A 12,503-nucleotide genomic window follows, 5' to 3' on the forward strand; every position below is an offset into this window, starting at 1 on the left:
TTTTGTTGCTATCTTCCTGTTGTTTCTCATTTTCTTTAGTTCTAAGAGCTTCCTTATGTCTCCGAAAAAGTCCCAATTGTTTCGAACTTTCGATTTTTGGAATGGGATATTTACAGAATCCCCATGAATAGGATCAAACCTTTTCAGAGATTCAACTTGGTTTGGGACCCATCAAGTTCTAGACATGTATACACTCAGCGAGTTTTTTATAACTCACAAAGCTCAAAGCTAAATGGCCTGAAACTGCAAAGGACTGTTTTATAACAACTACATAAATCATAAAAAAGTAAAGCTTCTACGATGACTGAGCTACTTTGTTTTTTGGTGTTGAAAAGAAGAGAGAGGGTTTGGTTTTCAGGAAAAATGCTCATCATGGCCGAAAAACATCGTCCTATCTTCATTAGTATACTCTCCTCCTACATCATTCTCGACTTTGTTCTTTTTCTTTTTTGGTGATTGCAATTACATGGAGGAGAAGGCAGGGATTGCATGCTTCCGAGCAGTCTCCAACCTTTTGATTTCTTGATAAACAAAAATGACTGCAGTTCTTTGCCCAATATTTAAACAACTTTTGATATGAGATAGTTGTTTTATACATGTATAGATATTGACACTTTTTATTTTATAGTTTGCTCACTGAATTTTACTTCTCAAAAAGCTTTCAACAGGCAATAAGAGAAGCTAAAATTCAGAGAGGAGACCCTGGTATCTTCCAAAGAGAAACTAGCATTTCCATGTCTGCGAGAGCTGTTTTATCCTTGTTGAAGGATAATATAGTCCTTGTACATGTAACCCTAAGTTGAGTATATATTTCATGTATATATGATATTAAATGGGTGTGGTGCTTGAACAAAGGGTCTCGATTTCTGTTGTTTTTATTTAGCCTTCCTGGTCCAGGGTACGCCTTGGACTTTTTTAGTTGATTCTATGTAATGCAGGCTGGGACTCCTGGTCCCCATTGTAATTTTCATAGTATCAATGAAATATGTCATCTTTCAAAAAAAAAATGATATTAAATGGGAGATCTCCAAGGAGACTCCATCTTATACGTCGCTCTTCCTTCCACAATAACATGGCATCAGAGCCAAAGGTCCTGCGTTCCAACATCCTTGATACCAAAAATCCACATGTGCCATGTGTAGGCTAACCTTAAAAAGAGGGGGAGTGTTAAAGTATAAAAGATTAAACAACGCCTTCTCCAACAGCTTAAGCTTTTGGAGTAACTGGTAATTTCACAATCCTTAGGTTAAAAATAAATTTCTTACGAATTTCAGTTTACGTTCCCACACACCCTATAAAATGGGGTGGATGAGCGCAAGAATCGGCGTCTTATAGGTGCTACTCGTTCTCCATTATGTGGTATGCATTTTCCTAAATCTTTTTGGTCTCTGTCTCTCCTTACAATATGATATCTAATTAACCACACCCGATAATGTATCCTATAGTAGGTGTTTTGTTTAGGACCTACATCCTTAGGTTCTTGCTTTCTGATTAAGCATCATGCCTTTGAGTGCGTGTTTTGTTCAGGACCTTATTCCTGCTAGGCATAAACTTGATAATATTGCCATCCGCTGTATTTTTGTTGGATGCTCTACCTCTTCTGATGGCTATAGATGCTTTGATCCTCATTACCCCCATTTTTACACCATTATGGATGTTACTTTCCATGAGGACACTTCATATCTTGTGCCTACATCTGATCTACCTCGGGTTGCGTATTATTTACCTATTCCTTTTATTATCTTGGTGCCTTTTCCTGTTCCTTTTATTATCTCTGTACCTTTTTCTTTATCATATGCCCACTCTACTAGATGTGCTTGCACCTCACTCATGGGATTCTTGTTGCTCGGGGCTTTACTCAGACGTATGCTCTTGATAACAATGCCTCTTTTGCTCCCGTGATCACATTTTCCTTAGTTTGGATCCTTCTTTTGATCGTTGCCAGCCAGTGTTGGCCACTTCACTAGGTTGATGTGAAGAATGCCTTCTTGCATGGGAATCTCACAGAAGAGGTGTATATGACTTCTTTTTTTGATAGGTAAGCCAGGATTAGGCAGGACCCCGACCAGATATATTAATAAAAAGAAGAGTGGAACATGAAGCACAAAAGGCAAACCCAAGGGGCAAACTAAGCGACACCAACCTATCTGATTTTCTCCGAAGAGGATAACTTCGTGTATATGACTCTTCCACCTAGCTCTCTGGTTCAGGGGGGATGAGAAGGTGTGTGTGGCCTTCATAAGGCTATCTATGGTTTGAAGAAATCACAAAAAATATGGTTTCACTGTTTCAACAAAGTGATGATACATAACATGGGCTTTTGCCAGTGTCAATCTGACCACACTGTATTTACTCACGGGCACAACTGGCAGGATGATCCTCTTAGTTTATGTTGATGATATTATTCTCATTGGGAGGATCCAATCTTTATCAACCATATGAAAGGGAGCTTGGTCGGATTTTTGAACTAAAACACTTAAGCAGCATAATGTTCTCTCTGGTCTTGAGATTGCTCGTCCCATCAAAGGGATATTTCATCCTTCGTGAAAGTATGCCCTTGATCCCTTGAAGGATACAAAAATGTTGAGGTGCAAACCCTCTCGTTCTCCCAAATATCTAAAGTTCTTTCTCAATGCTAGTCAGGGGGAAGCTACTTTCTAATCCTCGTGAGTACCAACGTCTCGTAGGTCATCTGATCTACTTGAAGATTACTTGGCCAAATATCACCTTCGTTGTTAGCATGGTTAGTCAGTTCATGCATGCCCCTCGTTATCTACTTGAAAAGAGGGTTGTGGCGGCAGCTATGGAGACCGTAGCTTGCGAAGGTCACTGTTCTACGGCCAAATGTCGGATCTTCCCTCACTTCTTTCTTTCTCTGTTTTTCTAGACACCCTCCTTGAAACTTTTTTAGCTTTAAACCCTAATAGATCCTCCTTGAATAGATCTGGGTTTAGGTGGAGGTTGGGCCGTCCAGTGGTTAAGGGGGGGGTGATCGGATTCCAGTGGACGGAAATGGAGATGATTGTGCGGTTTTAATGGAGGGGCTTGGTGGCCTGAGGTTAGGGCTTGGTGGCCAGTGGTAATGGAGGTCGCCGGATTCAGAGTTTTTTTTTAGGGGAAAACATAGTAAGAACCAGAACATCGTCGAGGAGGCCGATTCTGGCTGGTGGAGGCCGGATCTGGCCGTCGGGAGGCATTTGGGAGGCTGAATCTGCCCGGAAGACGTCAGGAGGAGGCCGGATTTGGCTGGAGGCTGGATCTGGCTGGAGGTCCGGTTTGGTCCAAAGCTATGACTCAGAACCTTTGACTTTTGGCCGGAGGACGGAGTTGGAGGCCTATGGGTTGCCGAATGTGGAGGCCAGGGGAGGCCGTGAGAGACCGGTGGGATGCTGAATGAGGACGTCGTGGTAGGCCTTGGGTTGCTAAATATAACAATGTAAAGGGGGGTGGAAGAAACAGATTTGGTGTCGGATTTAATGGGGGTCCGCCGGAGCTTGGCGGTGGTGCGAGGTAGAGGCCGCCGGAGATCAAGTGGTGAAGATAGCTGTCGTGCACGGTTAGGGGCGCACAATAGCTCTAGGTCTTATAGAGGGATTTTTGAAAATGGAAATCGCCAGCTGGATGAGGTAGAGAAGTCTGTGTGGCATGGCAGACACATATCATGACTTGGTGGGGCCCACAAATATGGCACTTTTTGTTGGATTCGACACGAGTAGGCTATTGGGTAATGTAATGAGGAATGGGGATGGTAGCATATAACGGATATGCAAACTACTTCTACTGTATTTTTGGAATAATAAATGTCAATTTTCAAAAAAAAAATTACTTGAAGATTACTTGGACAGTATCACCTTCGTTGTCCTCACCATGTTGCAGTACATTGCATCCTTCGCTTCATGAAGTCCAGACCTGGACGAGGACTTGTGTGTCGCCATCATCGTCAATTAAATATCTCTGCATATTTGGATGTGGATGGGGTCAAACTTGCCACTGACAGATGCTCCATATCAGGATACTGCACCTTCCAATGGGGAAACTTAGTTACGTGGAAGAGAAAGAAACAATCAATGGTTTCTCACTCTAGTCTTGAGGCAGAATATTGGGCCACATCATAAGGTGCATGTGAGCTTCTATGGATTCATTCCCTAATCTTTGAGTTGGGTTCTCATAATGGGGTCCAATGCCTATTCATAGTGATAACCAATCTGCTATCCACATTGCTTCTAATGCAAATCTTCATGTGCGAATGAAAGAAATTCAAGTTGATGTTCACTTTATCAGGAAAAAGATTTGATTCGTGATGGACCTCAGCTCTTTCTTATGTTCCCTCGTTGTATCAAGTGGCTGATGTCTCTACTAAGGTTGCAGTGCTTACTCTTTTTCAAAATAGTACAAGGTGGGCATGTCAAATCTATAAGGCCCAACTTGAAGGAGAGTGTTGTAATGTGATGTATTATGTCCTATGTACATTTAGTATGAAAATAGTTAGTCATGTAAGTGTATATTTTGTTTTCTTTATTGTTTTGCCCTCATTAAGGGCAGTTACAGTCAATAGTTAGTCGTGTAAGTGTATATTGTTTTCTTTATTGTTTGCCCTCATTAAGGGCAGTTTGGTCACTGTAATAATGTATGTTTTTTTTGGTAGGTAAGCTGGGATCGAACTTGCGACCCCAAAATGTATGTTAATAAGGCAAAGGAGTCTCATTCTCTCACTATATTCTTCACACCACATTTCCTCTTTTCTTCTCCACTCTATCTTCTCCATTTCTTCTTCATTCACTATGTTGAGAGAAAGAGTTAGAGAGAAAAATGAATAAGTCGGAGAGATCTCCTCCTTACTCATGTATTTATACTAAAGTAATAAAAGGGTACAAAGTTGATTATGCTCTTAGGCATGTTACAAATTCCAACACTCCCGCTCAAGCTGGAATGTATGTAACATACATTCCTAGCTTGTTACATGCATCACTCAATTTGGCCATGTTTAAAGACTTTGTAAACATATCGACTAACTAATCCACTGATTGAGTAAATACAGTGCATATCTCTCCCTTCTGGATTCTCTGACAAATAAAATGACAATCCACTTCAATGTGTTTGGTGCGCTCATGGAAGACTGGATTGGTAGCGATGTGTATTGCAGCTTTGTTGTCACAGTACAGCTGTGATGGAGAAGATGAAACAAAACCAATCTTAGATAGAAGTGAGCGCAGCCAAATGAGTTCGGTGCTTGTGTCATTGTGTGTATCATAGCTCTGTATTCCGCTTCTGCACTGGACTTAGCTATGACATCTTGCTTCTTGCTTCTCCGAGACACTAAGTTACCCCCAACAAATGTACAGTACCCAGTGGTTGATCTCCTATCTGTGGGAGATCCAGCCCAATCTGCATCAGAGAAGCTTTCAATCTTCATATGATCATGTCTTTTAAACAACAAACCCTTTCCTGGAGCCCCTTTCAAGTACTTAAGGATTTGGACTACTGTAGCCCAGTGAAAAGTACGTGGAGAGCCCATATACTGACTGACTACTCCTACATCATATGATATGTCTGGATGAGTAACTGTAAGATATATGAGCTTACCGACCAGCCTTTCGTATCTGCCAGGGTCTTCCAACAAATCACCTTCTTCTGGAACAAGCTTCACATTAGGATCCATGGGTACAGAAGTTGGTTAAACCCCAAGATTGCCTGTCTCTTCTGACAAATCCAAAACATACTTTCGTTGTGATAGAGACAAATCTCTGGAAAAACAAGCTACCTCTATCCCAAGAAAGTACCTGAGATGACCCAAATCCTTGGTGGGGAATTCCTTTTGCAAGAAGACTTTTAATTGATGTATGCCTCGTGAATCACTACCTGTGATGATGATGTCATCAACATACACTATCACCAAAATGCACCCAGTTGAAGAGTGATGATTGAAGACTGAGTGGTCTACTGCACATTGTTTTATTCCAAAACGCATGACTGCCTCGCTGAACCTCCCAAACCACGCTCGTGGAGATTGCTTGAGCCCATAAAGTGACTTGCGCACGTGACACACATAGGAGGACATCTCCATATGAGCAACATACCCTGGTGGTTGCTCCATATACACCTCCTCAGTGAGGTCTCCATGAAACGCATTTTTCACATCCAACTGATGCAGAGCCCACCCATGATTCACAGCTAGAGAAAGTAGAACCCGAACAGATGGGATCTTTGTAACTGGGTTGAAAGTTTCAGTATAATCAACGCCGAAAGTCTGAGTGTATCCTTTCGCCACCAATCATGCCTTTAAGCACTCAACAGTACCATCACAGTACCATCAGGCAGACATTTTAATAGAGAATACCCACCTACAACCAACATGATGAGCACCAAATGGTAGAGGAACCAGATCCCATGTCTCATTGCTATGAAGAGCTCCCATTTCGAGGTTCATGGCCTCACGCCAGCCAGGATATACAAGAGCCTCAGCCACAAACTGCGATAAAGACATAGAGGACAAAGAAGACACAAAACTTTTGAAGACATGGGTGAGATTATCATAGGAAACAAAATTTGAGATAGGATGCGCAGTAGAGTGGGAACGTGTACGAGATGCAATAGGGGAATCTGAAACTACAACTGAGGATGGGAGAGATGATACTTGAGAATTAGGGACTGGGATCACCATCTAAGAAGAGGCAATTCGAGATCTGGTGGCGTGGATCCATCTTTGTGCTTGCGTTGTTGATACTGTTGTGTAGTTTTTGGATTAAGTGGTTGCGCCGAAGGGACAAGAGAGGGAGGATCTATAACTGAAAGTAGTGTAGAGGCAGGTTGTATGACAACAGAATTCGGCAGTACCGATAGTGGAATAGAGAACTCAGAGTCTAGAAGAGAAGTACATGGCTTTAATCCCGAAGAAAAGAATGCCTCAGACTCAAAGAACGTAATATCAGCGGACACAAACCAGCGGCGCAGGCGAGGACTGTAGCAACGATACCCCTTATGCGTACAGGAGTACCCCAGAAGGATACAACGTTCGGAGCGAGGATCAAGTTTATCACGGCTTGGACCTAGGTGATGAACAAAGCAGACGCAACCAAAAACACAAGGTGTGAGAGGAAAGGGATTCTGCCCCGGGTTCAAAACCGCAAAGGACGAGGCACCAGTAAGAACGGACGAAGGGAGGTGATTGTCTAAGAAACAGGCAGTGAGGACGGCATCACTCCAGTAAATTTTAGGCACATGGATCTGAAAAAGTAGAGTAGGGGCTACCTCAAGCAAATAACAAAGTTTCCTCTCAACGACACCGTTCTATTGGGAAGTGTATGCACAAGAGGACTAATGGAGAATGCCATGGCTAGAGAGATGGTCCTAAAAGCCATGCGAGCCAAAAAAATATTCCCTAGCATTATCAGTACAAAGGCATTTAATTTTGCAATTATATTAATTTTTAATTTCAGAATGAAATGTGCTAAAAGCAAAGAACACTTCAGAACGATCTTTAAGTAAATATACCCATGTCATGCGAGAAAAGTCATCAATAAAGACAATAAAGTACTTAAAACTAATACTAAACGTGACCCTAGATGGTCCCCATACATCAGAATGAACTAACTCGAACAGACTAGACACCCTACTAATGACCCGGGAAGGAAATGACACATGATGGTGCTTCCTGAGTTCACACGACTCGCACTGAAAAGAAGAAATGGGCCTGGAACCAAACGTGTCTGCTATAGCTGCTGAAGTGAAGGGTGTCCGAGGCAACAGTGCCACTGAAATGCATAAAAAAAACTATGTAAAACAGTAGGCGGCCAACAGTCAAGACTATAGAGTCCATCCACCTCACGACCCGTTCCAATTATCTTCCCAGACGAGAGATCCTGAAAAAGACAATAAGAAGGGTAAAATGAGACAGAGCAATGGAGGGTTTTAGTAATTTGACTAATTGAAAGCAAGCTAAACGGGGATCTAGGAACACATAAAACATATGATAAAGTGAGACTAAGATGAGGGCAGATAGTGCCAACACCGGTGATGGGAGTGGTGGACCCATCAGCAAGGGTGATGGACTGAGATGCAGATGGAAAAGACCTAAAAGATATGAGCTGAGAAGAGTTACCAGTCATGTGGTTTGAGGCTCTAGAATCAATAATCCAAGACTTAGGGATAGAAAGGAGGGTAATGGGTGAACTACCTGGCTGTGCAAAACTTGCAGTAGGTGAGCGAGCACTGAGACGAAGCCGTTGGAACTCCTCATAGACAGCACGGGATAACGTATATGTGCCATCAGGTGGCACAGTAGAAGAGGCAGAGGGCGGAGGGATCTCAGAAGGAGCAATAGCTCCCAGGTGCATCGAGCATGCATGACAAAGCTCGGGATGAAGAGTGTAGCAAATGTCAATGTCATGCCCCTCGCACTGACAATGAGTGCAAAACTACCTGCCACGGCCATCACCAACGCGACCACCACCACAGCTACGACCACGACTAAAGGGGGCACCACCACGATTGGGACGACTACTACGATCGTAGGCTGCTAGAGCTTGAGCCATCAATAGGAATGGAGGACAAGGAATCACCGAGTGAGCACTGTTGAACCCTGGAGAAAACCTTTGGGAGTGAGGGAATAGAGCCAGATCCAATAATCTACTGGCGGAGATGTGCGTATTCCAGACCCAAACTCTAGGTATTGAACAACACGAATCTGGTCTCTCTGGCGAGGAGCAACGGTGAGATCTGTCTTGAGGGGCATAAAGATATCAAGCTACTGACATAAGGCCACAAACTGGTTGTAGTGAGTGGCAGGAGAGAGATCACCACGCCGAAGACGTATCCACTCAGAATAGTTGGAGCAGATACGGCTAATGTTGGCTACACCAGAGTAAATGAGAGTAATCTTATCCAAGATCTGCTTGGCGGTAGGGAGCAGGATCAGAGAACCAGAAATGTGAGGAGCCAAAGTAGGGTACGGACGAGAGTGTCCTCCTGCTCCCACCGATCAAATGTGGAATCGGTTTTAGGAGGGGGATCATGACGGATAATGTGGGCTTTTCCACGAGCAACAAGATACGTTTCGACGACGGTCTTCCAAGTAACATAGTTTGCCCCCATCTAACTTTTCCAAGTAACATAGTTTGCCCCATCTAACTTAACAGTAGTCATCTATGAGAAGGAACCATCCACAGAGATAGAAGACGAGGAAGCTAACAAGGGTGTCGGACTGACTACAGGAACCACTCCTGTTGATGGATTCTCAATAACAGGATCCATAAGGACAAACAACCAAAAAAAAAAAAGACTACCCAGACAACGGCAGTGCACAGCAAACAACAAGAAAAGATAGTAGAGGCAAACTAAGGCAAGCCGAGGAAACTACATACGGCTCCAATGAGGGTATACCTCGAAGTCACACTGCCAGACGGAATCCATAAAGCACAAAGGTGGAGCCACGAAGAAGAGAGAAAATGATAATCGCAAAGTGAGAATTTAATACATCAAAGCACTAGGTTGAAGGCCGGTGTTAGATGTAGGTTGAGGGGTAACGTTAGGGCTAGATTTAGAAAGAGAGAGATCTAGGGCATGGAGGCGAGTGGCGGCAGCGCGGAGATGGAGAAGATAGGAGGTCTTCAATAGAGGTCCCTGGGGCACGCTAACCCGGCATGGAGGCGAGTGGCGGCAGCGCGGAGATGGAGAAGATAGGAGGTCTTCAATAGAGGTCCCTGGGGCACGCTAACCCTAGGGCTCTGATACCATGTTGAGAGCAATAGTTAGAGAGAAAAATGAATAAGTTGGAGAGATCGCCCCCTTACTCATGTATTTATACTAAAGTAATAAAAGGGTACAAAGTCGATTATGCCCTTAGGCATGTTACATATTCCAACACACTAAAACCTAAACCATCAAGCATCAGGCACAATCAAAGATGAATAATGCTAGTCATTACTTGGATTTTGAATCTTGCGGAGCCCTCTATGTCCATATAGCTGCCACAATTGGGTATAACATCCATGTCAGATTCTCCTATATGTAAAGAAGTAATAGGAAATCAAATTAAGGCAAAATGACGGAGTGGAAAATTGCCAAAGTTTTATCGGTGTCATTAACAATACGCGCGCGCACACACACACACACACACACACACACACATATATATATATATATATATATATATATATATTGTAACACCCGAAAACTTTATTTTATTTTTATAAAAACTTGTTATTAATATCACAAAAGTTATAAAAATTGTTATGCCTAATCTAACCTTGAGTGTTTTATTTCTTAAAGGGAGGCTTAAGGGGTATTTTGGGGCTAGTGAAAGTTAGAGAGAATAAACATTTTAGAACCTCTAAATTTTTAATCGTATTCACCTAACCCCTACAAAATTGGGTGTGTTCCCATCTTCCCCAAAAAAAAATAGCGAGGATACGACAATATTTCTTTCCTCCCTCTCTCGCCCAATAGTGGACCCATCTTGGAGTAGATCTTATCATCTTTACAAAAAAAAAGAAATAAATAAAAAGAAAGATAAAAATCCAAGAGATTTAGTAAGGCCACTTTAAATTAGGAAGTAGTATTTAAGTAACCTAATAAAAATAAGGAAATTATACTAAAATTTTGGAAAATCCAAATTGTGCACAACTCCCAAAAAGGGAGGCGTGCGCACAAATTTTCTCTCCTCCCCTCTTTTGGGCGTCAATTTGTGGGCCCCATTAGATTTAATAAAATCCTATTGATCTCTTATTAATAATAAAGGAAAGAGGTAAGGTTACTTTGAGGCTAAGTAATTGGTAGAGATTATAATAAGTGAGGGATTTTAGGGGTTTTTAATTTATCAAGTTTGGGAACCCAAACAAAACACAAAAAAATTTGTATTGTTGGGCTCTCTCTCCCACGTCCAGATTTTTGGACGCCCAAGAGAGAGAGAGCGTGGAAAAAAAAAGGAGAGAGAAAGAAAAGAAGGAAGAAAAGGAAGAAGGGTGGGGATTCGTACCTTGTTTGTGATTCTTCGGTTGATCTTCAAGTTTTCATCGCTCACAAGTAAGTAATTGCCACTTCCTTGTTCTTTCAATTTTAAGATAAAGAAATTCAAACCGCGATCTTAGATTCTTTTCTTTTTATTCGTAGTCCTTATTAAAGCATTAATATACCAACCCTTTTAAATGATCTAAGAAGTGATTTTTGGGTTTTTCGCATACGTTTTGCGAACAATTGTATTTTTTTAACAGAGTTATGTTTAAATCTTAATATATATTTTTATTGTCTTTCAAAACTTTCGAATAAGAATTATTCAATGAATTTTCTTGTGATGTATATTTGGCCTATATATTATTCGACAAATCCGATGCTCTTAATTACATTGACATAATTTTAATTAGTAATTTTCGCACAGAACTTTAGGTTTCGAGTGATTTGAATCCTGTGGCTTTTATGTCAAAAATCTAGTTTCAGAATAAGTTTTCTTTTAAAAGTGATTGGTAATATTATATATTTGTATGGTTATTTAGATCCTCTTTGTCAGTTTTTTAAGATTGGATGGTTGATTTCTATATATTGGTATTGTCAAACAAATATATTTTTTTGATGGATTTTGTATGCAATTCTATTACACAACAATATGATACAAAAGGTTCCTTATAGGTGATTCTTCTATAAGTTGGTTTTAACAGTACTATTCTTTTGATTTGAACTCCATACATATGAAAATATATATGCATATTTGGGTGTATGTAAGTAGAGATGTTCCAACAGTACCATTCATGTGGCATTTATTTTCATATATAAAAATGTATATATACACACACACACACACACACACACACACACATATGTAGCTACATGTGAATTTCAACAGTACTTTTCACTTCGTGTCAATCCCATATGTGTGTGTGTGTGTGTGGGGGGGGGGGGGGGATTTTAACTTCTATAGATTTAGGTGTATATAGTTACCCAAAATGAAATTTTCGTATGGTTCTAATTTCAGCAGTTTTATGCATATTAATTGGGGTATTAAGGCATCCTAGTGGAGCATGTAATAGTCCAAAGATGAGTTCTTTGTGTACCCCAATTTGGGACATAAATCAGTCCAGGTTTACGACTGTTGGATACCCATTTAAGGACACAAAAACAGTTCATATTCTGGACATGTGAGTGTATGTTTTTAATCACAAAAAGGGTCCTGATTTGGGTGATCGAGTATGTGTACTTGGAGTATAAAAAAAAATCAGTCCAGATTTGAGACACTTGATAGAATTGGAAAATTATGGATTTAGTAGACACTTTTAACAAAATAAAAGCTTAGAGATTGGGTGGTGTCACTTACAGGTTGACTTCCTCTGCCCCATCAGTGAGACTCGCATCTCTTTTCTTCATTCTCATATCATTAAGGCAGGTGATAGCTAAACTTTGTTGGTATAGATTTTCAATTCTTGCAATAGAGATGGTGAGGTATTTTAGTTGTAGTTCCTTACTAAATTGTATTCTGTTTAATGAATTGTAATTTTCTGCATCATATGTTGGGAATG

At 41.1% G+C, this 12,503-nt stretch overlaps 1 protein-coding gene across 2 annotated transcripts in view; it reads right to left on the reverse strand.

Annotated features, from left to right (window-relative positions):
* LOC143876006 (transducin family protein / WD-40 repeat family protein) overlaps positions 1-12,503 on the reverse strand; it is a 42,045-nt gene that overhangs the window by 10,923 nt on the left and 18,619 nt on the right. The window lies entirely within an intron of this gene.

This window comes from Tasmannia lanceolata, unplaced genomic scaffold, assembly GCF_043159265.1.
Source record: "Tasmannia lanceolata isolate RefF3 unplaced genomic scaffold, GAP_Taslan_0.1 ptg000004l, whole genome shotgun sequence".
Classification (NCBI taxonomy): Eukaryota; Viridiplantae; Streptophyta; class Magnoliopsida; order Canellales; family Winteraceae; genus Tasmannia; species Tasmannia lanceolata.